Source organism: Stigmatopora argus, chromosome 1 (assembly GCF_051989625.1).
Source record: "Stigmatopora argus isolate UIUO_Sarg chromosome 1, RoL_Sarg_1.0, whole genome shotgun sequence".
Taxonomy (NCBI): Eukaryota; Metazoa; Chordata; class Actinopteri; order Syngnathiformes; family Syngnathidae; genus Stigmatopora; species Stigmatopora argus.
The window spans coordinates 16,156,670-16,176,019 of record NC_135387.1 but is presented as its reverse complement, the minus strand read 5'-3'; the positions used below and the strand labels follow the sequence as shown (position 1 = coordinate 16,176,019).

The 19,350-nt window shown below is 41.6% G+C and overlaps 1 protein-coding gene across 14 annotated transcripts in view; it reads right to left on the bottom strand.

Annotated features, from left to right (window-relative positions):
• The window catches only part of casz1 (castor zinc finger 1), a 152,559-nt gene that overhangs the window by 50,608 nt on the left and 82,601 nt on the right, over positions 1–19,350 (bottom strand). For 10 of the 14 annotated variants that reach the window (XM_077603126.1, XM_077603167.1, XM_077603196.1 and 7 more), the window contains one exon: positions 2,032–2,186. The exons of 2 other annotated variants lie outside the window; for them this stretch is intronic. The gene's annotated coding sequence lies outside the window, so the exon portion shown is untranslated. The remainder of the gene's footprint in view (positions 1–2,031; positions 2,187–19,350) is intronic. 2 more of the 14 variants (XM_077603158.1, XM_077603227.1) reach the window with 2 other exon arrangements.

Genomic DNA, 19,350 nt, shown 5'->3' with positions numbered 1-19,350 from the left:
TGTCCTTTATTAAATTGTTTTCTTTTCCACATTATCAGTTGCCATGGAGATCCCATCTCTCGGATTATTTGAATTTCATTATATCTATTGATTTGGGAGCATTTCATCTTTTTTATTGTTTTTCTGTCAATTTTCGAAACGAATAACCATCTAATTTGCGTCAGCGCTGATTATGTTCGTCCCTCAATAGAGGTCGGCAGCTGCGCCGGGGAAACAAATCAATGGAAAAACATCATAAAATTCGAAAGTACAATCAACTGGGATATGGGTGACATTCCGTGGTTGCTGAAACGAAGTCATCAAAAAATATATACTTTTTCCCCCCCTCCCAGCGCCTTTGCATGTGCAGCATGCGGGGGTGCAGCGAGGAGGACACATGTGTCTGGGTAGATATATTACTATATTAGACTATAGTAAATTTCCATACTGATAGCAGCCCCTCCCTGCCAGACTAAAACAAAAAAAATGCTTACTGTATCTAAATAATGTATGCAATTTTAGCATTTATATATGAATTTTTTAATAAGCTGCTTGGAGCAAAGTGGCCATTAACAAAACACACAGCTGTCCAATGGGCTAAGCCCAGCAGATCAATTGTGCTCTTTATGACATGATAAAATGCTTTTAAAGCAATTTACGCAAATATGGGTAAAAAAAATGACTTCATGCGCTTCATTTATTCATAAGGACGTGAATTAGAAAGGAAAAGTAAAAGTCTACCAATAGCAAGGCAGGAGTGATCGTCTCGGTCCTAACTGGAACGGACTTGCTGCCCTCTCCACAAGGACATAAAGTTTCATTACTGATGCACGCAGTCAAAGGCAATTTAGCAAACACAGTGTGCAAAACAAAACATCAGCATATTGTGAGTGTTCTTGTATTTAGCGGACCTTGCATGTTGTTTTCCAATTTTTATTCATTTTTGTGGGGCAGGCTTGTTGGGTGATGGATTCTTCCTCCCCCTGCTTAGTGTCACCCTGACCCAAAGCCAAGAGGAGGAGGAGGCCTTGGTGACAGCGATCTGCTCTTCCTGGCCAGCAGAACCTATGTGTCAAACATTGGGGCCCTCTTGGCCGAACAAGAGCACGCAGCGCACAGGAACAACAGGCCCATGGAATATTTTATTTGATCCGATCGTTTAGTATTTTGGTGTGGGACACACAGACACACAGACACACACACACAAAAACATTCAAATGCAGAGTATTGATGGGGCAGAGTGAGGTGGGGGTTGGTTGGGTCAGGCAGGGCCATTTGGAGGCTAATCTTGTTTCAAAGCATCCTCTCTTCATGTGCCAACAATGTGCTGCAGCAGCTCCACCAAAAGCTGCTGCTGAAGGCCCCATGTTTGCAACACATGTCAACATTTGACAAAGCATTACTCGCTACCCCCCCCCCCCCTTCACCCCGACAATATTCTCCAGTGCAGGCCTTTGAAATGAATGCGCTAACAAATGAGCGTTTTATGTTTATTTGTGCGTGGGTGTGTCAGAAGGGAGTGAAAGGCATATATTCTTTTATAAGGCAACGGTTCTCAACTGAAAAGAACGAGCCTGAATCCCAAAAAGAGGAAGTGAGAGGAGAAATATTTTTTTCAGAGGTGCAATTTGGCTGCCTGGGTGCAGAACACGGGCGATGCTATTTTAATGCGGCAACTAAGAATCATTAGGCAGTAATTAGTGACTCGCCCTAGCTGCAACAAAAGTGTGACAAAAGACTGTGGTTGGCAATGGTGTTGGACACCGTTTGTCAGAGCACTTCTTGATCAGATAAAGTGCATGAATATAAGACCTTATTGACAAGAACTAAAATGACCAGCGCCGCTTCTAACAATCATGTTTAAAATGCTAATTATATACATATTGTAGTTGGGGGCAGGCTTTGGCAAAGTTGGGTTGGTCAAGAAGTCAAGTGTTTGTTTGTTTTCACTACTCTTCGCAGTTTGGTCTTTCCACTCGTACACGTTGTAAACACGGCCAAACAAAAACATTAGCACGTTTGTGGAAACTTGTGTTTTAAGGGTTAAGAAACCTGATGCGATGACAGGTTTGCTCAGCTCATCTTCCGTTCGGTGATGTCGTGTTTTCGTGTCACCTATGAGGCTGACTTCTGCTTCAGAGAGGAGGAGCGCACCAACCTTCGCCTCATCCGGTCAGGCGCAGTAAAACATGTCGATGTCAAAGCATCTAAAAAGCACAATTACAGAGGACCTCGAGTGAATAATTTAAAGAGTATAATTATTGACCTCTATCTGAATTCCTCTGAAAGCAACATTAAAATATAGCAAAGCACTGAAGGTGGAAGTGGAACTAGGGGAAGTGTGTCTCCCCAGGCCTCCTTAATGCACTCTCCTGCTGTACTCCGACTTCCTGTGGACCCCTAATGTGCCCGCTGCTTGCTGGCCTGATGAAGACTCCAGTTAATGAGGCCCCTGTTTCTGAAATGAAGAATCGCTAAAACCATCAACATGCATTACTATCAAGCTGCCAGCCCCTACAAAACCATGCGTTTTGCATGTCCGCAGACATATACACAATACAAAATGCTAGTGCTCCCGCACCCGTAGCCTCTTCCTTCATTTAAGTATCACTGTGAGCTTTGATAGAATGTCCTAGACTAAGGAGGAGGGAATACACAAGAGGTTTATTTTTTATTTTTTTGTTGAGGGGGCTCTGTGAGGGTTAACTGTCCCTCAGGGGGCTATCAATGAACTGGACAGTCGTCACTGCTGGTGTCCCCGGTTCTTAATTGACAATCCGGCTCTGACAGATTAACAGCCAGTGAAGAATCCATGGCTCAGGTCACAATTAAAATAATGACTTTTCCAAAATGTGCCTGTAAATATGTGTATAGAATGTAGATAAAGTACCAACTTTGTGTGTGTGTGGGGTTGGCTGTGCTTGTGTTTGTAGTGTGGGGTCGGTGGGAGAAGGCAGCAGACTTGGCGGGGGATATAGGGAGATGAGACCTTTTTAATTAAAAGAAAATATTTGTGTTTGCATACTATCGGGGTTGAATCCTTTGACAATTCTGAGAAAACTTGTCGTTGGATAGCTTGATTCTGATATTCCAAATCGCTGTTGCATATATGCATTTTTAATATCGCAATTAAGAGACAAGATTTTAGAAAGAAGACGGAAAACTACAAAGTTCTCTTCCTACAGCAGGTTAGAGAAATCACGACATTTTCTACTGTGCATTTTTTGCCACAACCTACAATTTGAAGAGTTTGTAGATAGGACCATGGCTGTCTATTGTGTTTCGACCCGGATGGATAGAGGGCACTGAAATAATTAGGCAACTTCTGGAACATCGTGAATGCCAAGGACAGGTGGATTAAAGTATTAAAACAATCGCATTTCGGTCTTGAAATAGTCCTGTGCACAAGTCAGCAGTGCGCATATCCGTTCATGTTCATATGGTAGCTCCATAACGCCACAGGAGAGGGGTAGAGGGGAAAAAAAGTCCAATCCCATTAGCTACGTACATGCGTCTCAGCAGACCTGCAGGAAACATGAGCAAATCTCAGTGATGATTATCCCCCTGAGCTCTTGCGTGAAAATACCTTATTGAGAGTCTGCCCTGATTCGGGTATGCTCTGTGCTTTATAAATTTGGTGTTTCAAATATGCAACAGTGTGTTCACTGTCATCAATTGAAGGAGCAAACATAGAAGAACAACCTGACCGAGGATTAGGACAAATGTTGACAGCGCTTTTAAATTAAAAGGCAATAAAAAAATAGAGAGGGAAAAAGACTGTATACAGTCAGAGATCTAAATAAATCATTGAAAGTTCAGTCCTTGATTTGACTGAAATAATTAGACATTGATTATTAGAAAAAAATAACTGGATTTAGTTCAACTGCACTTCAACATTGTTTACTTCAAATGATTACTTGTGGGGTACATGAAATTGTGAGAGGCGTAGATTGGATCTATTCCAATAGGATACATTGCTGTCATTTAAACGTTTTTTTCCACAGATATGCTTTCAAATGTGATCTTTTTGCCTTCATCAATCCCAATGATAAGGGTGATCTTATTGATGAGGTGTGAGTCTATTAGCCTACCCGCTGCCATTCTGCAGCCACCATATTACAGTGAAGAGTGTTATGCCCTTCTGGAAAGAGACCAGGAGAGAAGTTAAGTGCAATGCGGGCTCAAGTGCTCCCACTAAACCGTGCGTTCACTGCCTCCACTGGTGAAAAAAGGAGGGAAGAGTGTGCAACAGCGCAAACTGGAAGAACCAGAAACCTATGCCCTTTGGTGTCTTAACGAGCAATGGCAGCTTACAAATTCTTGGCAAATTGGGGTTACTTAAAGGAAAAGTAGCTCAAGTTTTGTTAAGGCTTTGGCTTGCAAGATGTTCACAAGCCACTGTCCACCGCAGCATCACAGGGATTAAATTGACGAGGCCATCTGTTGCCAGAATAAGCAGGAACCTTTTTATGTGTCTGTAAGCACTTTGTGTGTGGCTAATATAAAACACATTGTGGTTGTGAACTTTAGGGCAGAAGAGTCAAATCCTAGTTTGAAGGCCTCACTGTATCAGCTTTTTCAGGAATATGCTACAATGGCAAATGCAAGTTATTCGAAATCGCATTGTGGCGACTTCATGAAAAAATACAGGCATCAGATCTTTCAGGGAACACAATGTCGCTCTCACGGCTAATTTTTTTTTTGCACAGTTCCACCTTGGAACATGTTATCCCGAATAGCGTGAGCCGCCCAGTGCCCAACCCTCTTCCGACACATATTTTCAGCGCTCTAATTGTCGTTTAATCACATATCAACCTGTCACTTAAAGACCCCATTCGCAAGGGGGAACATTTGCATATGTTGTAAAACTAATTTCTATTTAAAAGCTTCAGTGCTTGTGAAAGTGGGCGCTGCAGCTTACTCTTTCTCTCTCTTTCTTTCACACCCGTGCACAGTTAAGTAGACAAGAGAGACAAAGGCAGTCACATGAAAGTCGATGGCATCTCACCTTCACAGCACCATACCTGATATTCTCAATTTAGGTGAATATTTCTCACATTTGTTAACAGCTTGCAGTGACACATAATATGTAAGAATAGGGACAGCCACAAATGTTATACGGAGAATACATACTGGGCCGGACCCATGTAAACGAGACAGTGAAAGAAAGTATCGCAAAGTAAATGATGTATAACTTTGAAAATTTGACTTCTATTTGTTCTTACACAGATGAAAAAATTTGCCTCTTTTGGTCTCATGCGTGCATTACATTTACATTATCACCCTTATATATTGAGCTGCCAGGTTCTGCATGACTGGAGGAATCAAAGGGGGTTGATTGCAAGTGAGTTTCTTTTTTTTTACGGAAAAAAAAATGCCATTGCTCAGTAAATCTCCTCCTCGAATTAAAGAGCATGGGTAAGAAAGCTCATTGTTCCACTTTTTATTAGTATATCAATTGATAAAACAGAACTGGAGCTGGAGGAAGGGATGTAACTTGGGGTGTGCAGAAGGGATGGGGGTCTTTTGAGCAACTGAGAGGCTTTGCTAATCCTGTTAAAGGCCCTGATGGTGGCGCTTTGCTTTCCCACAAGCAGCAGAGTCCAGGAGGAGAACAGGAAAGGCAGGACAACAGTGCAGCTGAGAGTCCCAGCAGTGTTGTCTGGGCCTAGACCTTAATTAACTCTCTCGTGAGGGGGTACTGAAGGCCACACTGAGACCCTGGGCCACAAACCCCAACAAACAGTAGCTTTAAGAGGAAGTGGCATCTCACCCACCATGGAATCATTGGAAACCCCGCGGACCTTTAATACGGACCCCATACAGCTCTAAGCTATATAGATGTCGCAAGACATTAGTAGGGCGATTTTATGGCTGCTTATTAGCTTAACAGATATTGCACGAGGAGGCTACTGCTTTGAACACCCACTGAATTGTAGTCTTACAGTGAGAAAATATAGGAGATCCAAAAATATTAGACTTAGTTGGAAATATAAGAGTTCTATTCAAGCAAGATTGTCCAATCTTATTTGTCACTAGTTAAGTAGCTGTAACAGGCTTTGTCATGGCAGTAATCTGCTTCTGCTGGTTTGGGCCAACTCGCAGACAACAATAGTTTGGAAGTGCAGGCACAATGGACCCAAGATATTTGAATAGGTTACAGAGAATTAAGCATGACTATACACACACACACGCACATATACACAAATACACATACACCGGGGTTAAAGGTGCAAAGACGGGGCCAAATGTTGCTCATTGAAATGTCCATCTTAACGCCACCCAAGTTCCTCGTCCCTCCCGCCCTGCCCTCCGACAAGCGCGATGCTTTCAAGACTGTCAAAAGCATTTTCCGCAAAGCTGAGGGGAGGACAAGAAGAAAAAAAAGAGGGACCTGCCACTGTCACATATTTGTGCGTGCACACACACTTGCGAGGCTGTCAGGTAAATTAGATCTGAAAGCTGACAATTTCTGACCATATTTCCTTGATTATTTCAAACAAATGCACACCAGCCGCTCTAAGGAGATTAAAGTGACATAAAAGTCCCGAGTGGGAGGAGGGAGGGCAGAGAATCCAGGTCACCCCCATTTGTCCCCCTGCCTGACAGCAGCTATATCGCTAACCAATCCAATAAAAGTCCCCCCTACCCCTCCTCCTTTTGCTTTAATTAATTTTACAGCTAGCTTGCTTAATTACTTTCAATCAAAATCCTCTTGCCATCACAAAATTAGAAATGGTTCAACTCCATTAGTCTAAATTCTTCATTTACATACACAAAGACTGTCAGCTCTTGCTAAGCAAACGGCCTGTGCTTGATGAGATTGTTTTTTCCTCACTGTCTTGTTCGCACGTAAGCGCCTACAACAGTAGTGTTAATTCCTTTTTTTGAGAGGAAAAAATAGCATACAATGATTTGATCCCCTTAGTGAGGACAACGTCTGCCTAATCAGGGTGCAGGTAAGCTGCTGTGCACACGATCTGACATAACGGACAGTCGGGGGTGTGTGTTTGAAAACTGTCTAAATTGATTACGCACGCCGCTTTGCATTGAAAGAAAAATGACTGACCTCGAACAATGCAGCGAGAAATATAAACCGCATCTGTAATGAAGTACCAGAATTATTAAGGTAGGTAGGTATTATGAAGCCAACTAAAGTTGTTCTGCGGGATTAGCTATTATTTCCAAAGCAATAGACGAGCGGCAGATCGCCTTTGCACACAGCCCATAAATCGGGCTCCTTTGCGGGCCTGACTCGCTGCTACTTGGCTCCCGTGTGAAAACTGGCAACACACAACAGTATGAGCAGTGAGCTGCAATGGGATTGTTCAGAAGGGCTGAGGGCCGACGCACGGCCCCCTCCGCCTGATCATTCCAACTTGGCACACAGGCAACCTCTCCATCACACACGCTGCCCGAGGCCTGCACATCATCCAGAATTAAGGACATAGCGTAGATAGCGTTAGTGCCATGACCAAAGTGAAAATGCAGGCGTACCAGCACACCACATTGTGCTTTTTTGCCTGCACACACTCGCACATACATACAGTACATTGCACAAACAGCGTGACTGCCATAATTAGATTGTCAGGATGAGGGCATTAAACTGGTAAAACGCCCTCACGGCTTTGAAATAAATCGACACTAAACCCACACTTGACTATTGCTTTTATTTCACAAGCGCGTGTTGTTAACAGGAAGGTTTGAAATGCCGCGTTCTGATTAACTCAAAGCTGTCATCTGTTCATGAAGATGGACAAAATAGAGCACATTGAAAACCAAACATCGAAGCATGAGCGTCGCCGTCTGGAAACATTTGGAAAAGAATTGCCAACAAGCGACCTGGCCCTTTTAGTCTGCAATCACTAGTTTCCTTTGCCCTCTTTAACCAGTCCCCATTAACACTGTTAATTAGCCAAATCCATCATTCTTGGGGTAAATGAAGACTGCCTCTTTAATTCGATTTAATAGGATCATTTCCCTACTCACGTTCACTTTAGCCCCAGCTGCCCGCCCACTTGTCCCCCACTGTGTCCCAGCCCTCCCCAATGCATCTTGACTGCCTCGGCCATGGCTTCGATGGTCTGCCCCCCTCCCGTTGTTAGAAGAGGAGGGTGATGATGAAGGCTTAATGGCAGCGACGGGCCTACTCGCTGTTGACTTCTCATGTCTTGTCTTGGCTCGGCTGGTGGCGAGCAGCAGTTCTGAGTTCCCATTCCGCCTCACACACACACACACACACACATACACACGCACACACGCAGTACCAGCCCTGCTCACCGGGGCTTAGCTAATCTTGTCACATCAGGACACAAGGGCTCAGTTGAGGCATTTAGCAACTTTCCCCCGCCCTCGTCTTGCGCTACCTCTGCGCACCTCCACACTTCGACACCGCACCTCCACACTTCGACACTGCACCTTAACAGAGTTGGCTGATTCAATCCGATTCAAGTCCGCTTCACGGGGTTACAGGTGGCAAGCACCATGATGCAGGTGGTAAAACACCTGATGACTCCTAGTGGATACCTGCTCTGCTACAGCAGTTGGTCCCGTTGGTGATGCTTTGGCCCCCCAAAAATATGGGACAACATTCATTTTCAGACTTGGAAAGTGGTTAGATTTGAGAGATTAGAAAATGACATTTAAAACCAAGTGACAGAAGTCCTTTCAAATATAGTGTGCATCAAGCATAGCATTTTTTATCACTTTCTTGATAGCACAATCACAGTGTTCTAAATTGTCATCTTACCATTAGTTTCCTCTATCTTGTCAGATTTTTATAAATATTGGTAGGGAACAGCAATACAATATTGGCTGGCTGTGTAAACATTGCACTGTGCACTTTTCTCTAAGTACTTTTTATTTAGTCAATGACAGGACTTTGTTTTTTTTAGTTATTTTGTTGATCTTTTTCCTTTTGTGAAGTTTGTGTAAACCAGTTATACAATGAATAAATCAGGTATAATAATTCACAAGGATTTAAGATATTAAAATGATAAATGTATACAATAATATATTTCACGTGAGGTGTCCGATTAGAAACTTTAATGTTATCAAAAGTTGATTATATAATTTAAAAAATGAATATGGGAAATTACAATTCTACTGTACATAAAGTTGTATATTGTATGCAAGAGTCAATTAAGGGCCTTATTTTATCATTCCCCATAGGAGTAAAATTGGCCTCATTTCGACGTAAAGACGCCAACCCCCATGACAAAACATTCTTGTCCATATACATAGAGAGGCATACTCACATGCACACAGTGTTCCTTTTCAAATGTTCCCAGACTTTCATTGTTTAGCTATTTGAGACAGACTCTGGGAGAGTTTCAGATGATTTTAACCATGATTTAATTTGTTTTGTGAAAGGGTGATGTCAGCACAATGGGAGGCAAGCCTCTAAATCCACTACATTCACCCCAAATGCCTAGATGAGATAATCAGTGGTGGCGTCTATAAAAACACTTATTATATTTGCCCATCGCCTGGCTGAAGCTGTTAAAACTCATCAGTGTTATTCCACTTTTCTCTCTGGGAAAGAGAGGACAAAAAATAGCTCAACTTAGAGTGAAAACTGTCACCCTGTTTAAAGAAACAGTGCGACATTGTTGTGGCAGAGGGCAGAGTTTCTAAATGGAAAAAGACAGAGCGGAGGGCTATTGAGTGTTTATTCAATAGTCATTGTGTTTGCACCCAATACTAATTAAATAAAACACGCACAACTTTCTGACGGACACGTTAGCATTGAATACACATTTCCACGTGCATTACAATGTACTATCAGCAAACTAAAAAAGTCTCAAATTGATTACATTGTTCGGTAGAAAAAAGTTGATAAATGTTAGCTTTGTCATTGCGTCATGTATAATTTTAAATCTAAGCCCTATTTCCACTGCTGGAGCTTTTGTCATCCCAAACTACCATTGAGATATTCATGAAATGAGTTTGTACTAGACAAAAAGTGTGTGAATGCAGCAAAGTACTTGGCACTTATATTACAACAGGCCTACAAAAAATTCACCAAAGTAGAAAAATGCAGATAAAATTGCAGAGAAAGGATGATGACGTATAGTTTGTGACAATACAAGTGAATAAACTGGTTGGATCGGCTTCTCTGCTGGGGCCAAGCCAATGGAGGTACAGGTCAGGATATGGAACACACGAGGTGTTCACCTCCATACAGGATATCCTCATGGATCAGCAGCCATAGCCATGTTGACCCGCCCTGTTATTAAAGAGGCTAATCTGTTCAACATGTCAATGTTAGCACTTTTAGCTGCGATTAATAAAAGAAGACCCCAGGAGTGCTGCGTGTGCTTTCTCATTGCCCCCGGTTGTTTCTCTTCCGTTTGTGTTTTTACTACCTTTTGCTGTTTGGTTATTCAACATTCCTCTTCCATATTAGCATAAGCAATGTGAATTATTAACTTTGTTGAAAGAACTATAATCAGTCATGTATCCAGAGCTATACAGTGATTTTTTTCTTTTACGTTTCTGCCACTGGCAGAGGCTCGTTGTTATCATTGAAAAAAAAAACTTTATGCTAAATGTACAGTATATGGACAATCTGAAAGTACTTTGTCCCGTTTTATTCTTTGCTGCAAATACACTACGTGGACTGATGGCATCCACAAAACTGCTAGTAACACAACTGCTCTCTAAAAGACTCACTGTCTAAGCGCCTGGTGCTGTGTCTTAATTTGTAGTCAAACCAATTGTCCGCTAGCTAAAAAGGTCACTGAGACAATAGACTACACAGCCTCTCGAAAGCACAGTGCGTCTTTAGTACCTTTTGTACCAGAGATCTAATTAGGATGCCTTCATCTTCAGGGGTTAGAGGGCAGAAGCAAGTCTCGCGGTAACACCTCTGTGTCCCTCGTGTGTGGTGGTTAGGTCTGAAAATAAAGCTACTACTTTTTTTACATTGTGAACAAGAAGGGTGGTGGAAGAAGGAAGCTTGTTGAGAAAAAGTGAGTGATGCAAAGCAACACCGAAGAGGCAGAGGGGGGAACTTAAAGGATGTGATTTATCTGGGCTTGATTGCGTGTTAATCGAGGTTACGTGAATTAAGTGGAATCTAATTGGAACAGACACTGGCAGTCTGACAGATCGACATGATGCAGATGGATTGAGGGGGGAGAAGGGGGTAGTGAAGGAGAAGGGAAAATGAAATGGCAACAAGAAAGATAGTTGGGACGAGTAAAACACCATTGTAATATTTTATACATAATACAATATTAGCACTGAACCAACCACCCAGCAAAAAAAAAAACTGACAGTGGGAACACGTTAGGCTCATCGATGTTGTCCTGCTAAGGGAGGACACACGTGGTCGACATTGTGAGTGACAGCACAAACGGCATTGGATGGCCCCTCCCTTTCCAGTTGCCACAAACATTCATTTCTGCTTTATTAGAAAAGAAGGGAAAGAAAAGTACGCAGAGAAAAAAAACTGACCAAGTGGCAGCTGCTGGAAAATTTCGCACCTCAATGAAGAGATGAGCAACTGTTCCACCGATCCGCTTGGTGACAACTGTTTCCAAGGCCCACTCTCCAAATCTGAGGTATTTAGTTAGGGAACCTGAATGACCCTTTCAAATGTTACCGGACTATGGGCTGTAAAACACAACCACCTGTCATGTGGTGTCAAAAAGCTTGTGAGGAGAGAATTCTGCATTTGGAGGTTAAATATGTTGGCGCACAAACAGGAGTTGGATTGAAGTGTTGCCCTGAACTAGTCTTTGCTCTAAAAGCTGGGAAGGACACGCGAGTGACAGGAAGGGCCCGAAATAACCCAGGAGTTGATTGTGGCTTTCCACAGTGCTGTTATCTAAATCTGGGTTCAAAATATAGTTGTTCTCTAATGGTTGGCACAAAATAAGATGGTGATAGCCAATCAATGTCTGAAGTATTTTGGCTGATATTTTATCTAAAATTCCCATAGTGGAACAGTGGATTAGGTATCAAACTGCAACCCTTGATAGAGACCTTTGAACTTTTTCACATTTTGAATTTAACAGCTTTTTTTTTAATGGATGGGTTTTTACCTGGAAATTACGCAGAGTAGTTGAGATTATTCCTCAATGATCAGGATTAAACAGACATCGGGACATTGCCAAAATGTTGTGTAATTATTAATGGAGATCTTGCAAACAATAGTTTACAGTAGTTAGTGCGTAATTTTGAAAACCTGGAAACAATTAGTGATGGGCCAAACAAAGAACAGTTGAGAGAAAGGAGAAAACAAAACATTCAGCATGTAGGATCCGACCGCACAGTAAACTTCCCTCATCAAATCAAAATGGCCAAATTGTTGGTGACATGATCCCGTCACAGTGCAGAGACAGAGGAGTACATTCGGTCATCCCTTGATTTGATCGACTATGACTGTTACACTAATGGCATTAATAAGGGCAAAATTACTATTTTGAAACACAGTTTTCACCCACTTCTTTGGAACCACCGTCATGCGAATGTGTGTTTGTTTGTGTGCGCGTGCGACTATGGTCATCTCTACTTTCCAAGCATGGTGTACAATGTCCTTGGATTGCATCATTTTGCAGAGTTTAAAAACAACACTTGACTGGATATTTGACACTGCTATTTTGACTAGTGTTTTATTTAGCAGTTGGCCTTTATAAAATATCCAAACATCATTTAACACCATCTTAAAATATATGAGAACGGCATGTGGTGTGTTCAAGTTTCCTATGAATTTGTGCTGAATGTGAATAAAAAATGGTGAACAGCATATTCGTCCCTCGGCTAGCTCTAACATTGAGAGGAATGACACTCACTGTGATCAAGGACATGAATTGCTCATTGATTTTTAGGGGCCAGCTTAACTATCCATTCCAATTGATTTTTAGCTTTGCTGGGTGTGCGAGTTATGGCACTTTTAATGTATCATCTCTATGTGTACTCATCTCACACTACTAGAGGATTTACAGTAGTCTGTGCAAGAGCATATGTGTACTTGGGGGACATGTTTTACTTTATATTCCAAGAACTAAATGTCGTAAAAATATAATTTGTTTCAGAAGAGTTTAAAAGAAGAATCATCTTTAACATTCATTTTTGTGTGTGCCAATATGTATGAATGAACTTGCTACGTAAATGCTCATTTGGGACGAAACTACAAAATTCCATGTCGTGATTCATTCAAGTCTTGAAGAGTGTGAATGAGGTGTAATAACTTTTCATGTTAAGCAGCATTCAGCTCCTCTCATCCATTTGACTCTTGTTAAAACCAAAGCTTAGAATTCTTACAGAATTTAATCTTTTAAGAAACCTTGACATGATATTATTAAGACAGCTGTATTATCTGTTATTTTAACAGCGAATAAACAATGATTTGCTTTGTTGGAGCAATGTGCTACAAAAAAAAGAAAAGAAAAGAAAACGGTAAAGATATTAGTCAGGTAGAAAGGCATTAAAATAGAAGCTCATTCTCCCGCACCCAGCTTAAGTTTCACTGAGCCAAGGATGCATTTCAATTCTCCAGCAAAAGGCTAAGCCCTCACATGACATGATATCATCCTCTCAATGGTGTCTCTTTCATGTTTTAAACTACTCCAATTGAATTTTCCCAATGATTTGGGTTGTCGCGCTTGGGATGTAACTGGAGAACAGAGGCGGTATAAAGGACACTTTACTCTCCCTTTAAAAAAAATAAAAAGTCCTATTAATTAATGTTTTACAAGTGCTACTTTATTCTTGGTGAGAGAAAGAAAAAAATGCCTATCAAAGTCGGCAGGTTCAGATTACATATGCTAATTGAAATTCTGAATTTATAAGCCAATCACTATTTTCCTCGCTCTCTTCTGCCTGTGCACACCATAAAAAGTGAGCATTTTGTAGTTCACAAATGATATAAAATAAAATCATTTATGTAATATGGGCTTTTCCTTTATTCCCCCCTTCCTCCTTATTTTAATGTTCTGCTGGTGGGTTCATGAGACAGCTTAATAAAGCAGTAAATGCTGTGGTAAGATTGTGTGTGCACACGCACGCACAGACACATGTATGTGCTTTTTCTTCTTCTTTCTTTTTACCGCCACCTGGGACTGTAGCAAATAATGTCACTCAGTGTCAAAAGTATAAAAAAATATTTAAGTATTGATACTGATATGATATGTAATTGATTTAGCTTGCCGTTGCTGTTTTTTTTAATCTACTGGTTTATTTGAAAATGCTATCAAATATTTTTTTGAGTAGGAATATTCTTGAAAAATGTTAGTATCTTTACAAGACTAACAACAATTATCTGTTTAAAAAATGCCATCCCATATAACCTTTGTTCTGAGTTAATCATTGTTTCTCATCGCTTTTATATTTATCCAAACTCCCTCCTTTTCAATGGAGCATTATTTTATTGGCTTGTTTTGCAAGCATTACAACTTTGCATTCTCTCGTCCCCTCCCTGCAAGGTCAGTTCCTTGTGTGCCACGTAGAGTATTTGCACACGAGCCTTTTCAGGTCACTTCTATTGTATTTACATCAAATAATTTTTGATAAGGGATGTAAAAGACCTATAAACCATGCATCATAAACCAAAGGGGTGTAACTGAAATAGGGACGAAAGATCAATGGTTGATTCTTTCCTTATCTGTTGATATTTAGAGTCAACTCTCCTTACTCCCTCCCACTCTCAATGCAAGCTCCGTCTCACTAAGCAGAGTAGAAGGTTGTTAGATTTAGTTCAATGGCCTCCCAGTGCGGCCAGCAAGCAAGCTCTTGTTTCATAGAAAAGTACCTCCCCTGTTATCTCCCTAGCACTATAATCACTTAACAAAGACTTGGGCATTTGCACAAATTAAAACATCAATAATGCATAAGTGCTTTTCAGTTTTGAGCTATAGCGTCCTGGTATTGGGATGAAATACCTCCTCTGCCGGTGGGGGGGACAAAAACGATGGCTCCCTATCACTTATTCCATGTTAGGTAAGGTCTATCTAAGCAAATGACCTATCTGATTCTTAAGGCCAAATGTAGGACAAATGATAGGGACCCGTGACAATATGGATTGGCAAAGGGATTTGTAACAGGATAAATTGGCATGGGCTGAGATCCATTTGGCTTAACCCTCCTCATTTTTAACAGGAGGCGAGTAAGTGCTGGTGGTTCATCAGTGCAAACAGGCAACAACTTTTAGGTGGTAAAAAATCTTCACATCCCTAAAAATATTGTCATGTCTCCACAAGGAACCATGCAGCCACATCCTGGACTTCAACAAATTTAATCAGTTAGGTGGGGTCATTCCTCTAATTCTCCAAGAAAACTCATGAGCACAGTGGGTTCACATCCATTCTCGTAAAGAGTGTGAATCTGGTTGTTTATGGTTGACGTTTTTTGGGTTAAAGGCCTACGTGAAGGTGTGTTAACTATCGCAAAAAAGATCATTGGTACTAAGTTACATTGTTAATTGTGATATACACCTACCGTATATCTGGTCTTATAAATTGTGTATGAGGCAAATAAAAAAAATTGTGCCGATTAGTCATTTGATCGGCAGGTCCTGAATTATAAGTTATTTAGGACTGTGACAAAGAAATGTATACCTAGACAAGGGAAAATATGTCTTGTGATTCATGAGTAATTCCCGAGCAATTAACTGTTTGGTGTGAAATAATGAGCAATGACAAGAATTCAGGGATAACAGCGATGTGCAGTATGGCCTTGGTATTGTGAATACCCATTAGATTGCAATGATTGACCCCAACATCAAATGTTCATTCATTTTCAGTACCGCTTGTCCTCACAAGGTTTGCAAGGGGTGCTCAAGCTTAACCATTCGACTATGGCATCGGTGGGGAACACCCTGAATAGGTGGTCAGGCAAGCGCAATGGCACACATAGTCAAAGAATGAAGACTAAAGAAAGTAACGTGTATAAGATTAATATTTTTGTGCATCTAGATGAAAAATGTCAGACTACAGACATTACACGAAAAAAATATATCAGGAGAATTGTGTCACAATTCATCGTGTTGAATTAATTGTTGGGTGTGTTCTGTGCCACTCTTTCAACATCCCTTACGCACTGTTAGTCGCCAGACATGGTGTTACTATACCAAATTGTTCTTTAGTAAACCAAACTGAACCGGATTGAATGATGGGAATGTGGGTTTTGTTGGAATTATAGACTTGGAGCCAGGTGAAAAAAGTAGAGGGGAACCAAAATTGCGATCGTTTGTCGCCATTAAAGACATTTCCCACTGCAGTGGAGCCTCGCAAATGTTTTTTTTGTGCTGACTACAAGATGGGTCCAGTACTTGTAAATCCATGACCAAGCCAGTACCAACAGCCACAGAGGACAAACCACCCTATACAGATGGCTTCAAGGACAATTAGCAGTAATGATTGGTTGCCACATGAATGAAGGGATTTCTATTCGCCACCGCACTTGCTGATGATCATAGACCAAATGCCACTGACAACAAGATGATTTAAATATACATACGCACAGGCAGCAAAAAGTGTCACTCGCAATGAATGAAGGTGGATCTTTAAATCATGAACATACACCAGACTATCACAGAGAATAAAGTGATGCGACAAATTGCATGGCCATCTAAAATATTATCTCTTCAATCAAGCCTCTTCCCTCCAAAGATATCTTCACCCCAACCCCCCTTTTGAATAAGTCTAGCAAACAATCCCCTTGTTAGCAAACTGTTAAGACAGCCGCTTGGTACACAAATTGCGCTCGACCAAGCGAATTTGTTTTGCAAGGGTGACCTGTTTAATCATCTCATTTTCTTTGGCGGACATTTATTCATCTGGTTTCCACGGTTACAGGGAACATTAAGGGGCTACAGTAATAAGGCTGGAGAGTCAAACAGGTAATAAAAAAATTAACGCCATTTTCCAGCAGCCGAGGACAGTGGGTGAAATGAATCAAGGGAGAGGGGAGTGGAGCAGCGAGGGGAGCTGGGGCCTTGGAGGTGGAGGTGGTGGGGGTGTTCCAATATTGTCCAAACAATAAGCCTAAGCGGTTATTTTACTCTGTAGATCAGGTGGTGCTGTTATGGACATGACACTTTGAGCGCAGAGCAGCAGAGATAAAGCTTTTAAAGTGGCTGTCCTCCTTTTTTTTATTGTCATTTAGCGATTACATATCAGAACAATTAAAAGTTAGCCTGAGATATTTATTAACTCTGATCTTTTTTATTTCTCTTGTGCTTCAGGACATCATTTTCCACCAAGGAAAAGCTCCGTGCCAATATCATACATGACATTTAGAAGCCCCGCAGAGAAATGTTTTGTCCTCGTGTGGTGAATCATGTTGTCTAATATTGTCTGCTAAACAACTGAGGGAGAAAAACAAAAATAGACATGAGAATATCAAGTTTATGCCTCTAAAAGTGGTGCAAACTTTGACCTATGCACCAATCCACTTCCTGCCAAATATAGAAAATTCCGGCACAATAGAGGGAACAGGTGCTGAAGGACTATAGAAAGTGACAGAGCTGCTGTATCTCAAATAAGGCAGTGGGAAACAAAACACTCAAATCTATTGTCATTTTTCTGATAACCGTCACCGGCTGACAAACGGTTTCGTTTGAATCGCTCTCCCAACTAGAGACAACAATTCACGACTGTTTCCCACTTAAATAATAGAGGAACAAGAGAAAACAAGTAAGACATTATATGCATTACTCATTTCTCCACTCCTTCTAAAAGTATTTTTGATTGACAACAGGTCTTTGACACTCCTAAAATATGCACAAATGTTCTCAACCTAACCCTTAATCATATAAATGGTCTGGTTTAACCAGTATTTGGGCATTTTACAACTCTGCCAACACCTGTCCCAAAGCCTTTGTGGAAAAGACAAACTAAAATGGAATTCTTTGTGTTACTTATTCGTTCTTGTGTGGGTGGTTCGGCCGTGGGTGACTGGTGTCAGAGAGGGAAGCACGACTGCACGGAGACAATGAGTCTCAGGAGAGGGGAGGGCGACCCAGCTATCCACACACACACCGATACAGGATATACACTCGAACACATCCTTGCATGTCACAAGGAGCGGTTGCCCCCCTACCCTGCGAAATGAACTCCCCGTGTACATGCCGGGTAAAATCCCCACAAGGCGACACAGAGCGGACAGCAGATAGAAAGGGGGGGAAAAGCTTAGCAGATCGGCCACGGGACTGCCAACTGTTCTTCTAACAGCCTCTTAACAGGTGTAGGCTCCAGAACCATGTAATCCTATCAAGTTACCGACTAAAAAAAGGAAAGAAATACAGCAAACTCCTGCTCCACTCTATCCCTTCTCAATGCTTCTCTTTTTCTCTTTCTGTTGGCACAGACAAAAATGAGCAGCTGGCCTTCAGATATAACACGCAAAGAGAGGAGTAATCATTGCTGACCCTAATGTCACCGTGAAGCACAAGCAGGAGGTGAAAGCTGAAGTGGAGGGTGAGTGCGGGCAGTGTTTAGACATTCGTGTTTGCAGTCAATTACGGATGAGGACGGGGCTACTGGCTCGGTAACTCAGCAGAACAAATATTTCCTCACTCCCCGCGCTAGACAGGGAAAGGGGAAAAAGCTGCTTTGTTCCTCACATTCTTATCAACAAGACGCACAGTCACACAAAACTGTATCATCACACCATTTGCGTTTGTAATACGAAGACAGAATAGAGCAATTTAAATGAAAAAAAAAAAATTAGAGGCCCCACTTGGCGGCTAGGCGTTGGGGTAAAAGAAGGTCAGGAGATGATCACCAATCAGCGTCCTATCTGAACCTGAACTCGGCATCCGTCGCCTCCCTGTATCAAAGTTGCGACCTCTCACATTCCACTGCAGCTAACGTGCGCGCGGGCCGCCTGGTTTGCACCTAAAGACCCCCTGCCACATTTAAAAGGATTAGTCACCACATTTTGCGCCGGCTTAATCTCTCTTTCAGCCCGCCTAATAAGTGCGCCTCGATAAGCGAAGCATGCAAATTCATTCATGGCCGGTGGAGACCGCGCTTTCAGACAAACACGCCAAAGTCTTCCACTGTGCTAATTACCTCTTCATTTTCCGTTTTACCCTCTTATACGGCATATCAATGACTTGAGATTATTTCTATCCCTCCCACCCTGTGAAATTTCAATTTTGTATGTAAAATTAGGAGAAGGATGCAAGTTACAGGAAGCTTCCAGATTCTTTCTTTTGTGAAATTTTATTTCACATTTGAATTTGTCCCAGTTGTTACAATAATCAGGCAAAAATGAAACCCTCACAGTTGATTAAAAACGACTCGATCTCAACATATACTATATTTGCGAAAAATACTTATTCACACACTAAAAGCTATGAAGACCCAAAGAGCAACCTGTTCATCATTTCGGAATATTTCTGGGTAAAGTAATTAGGCC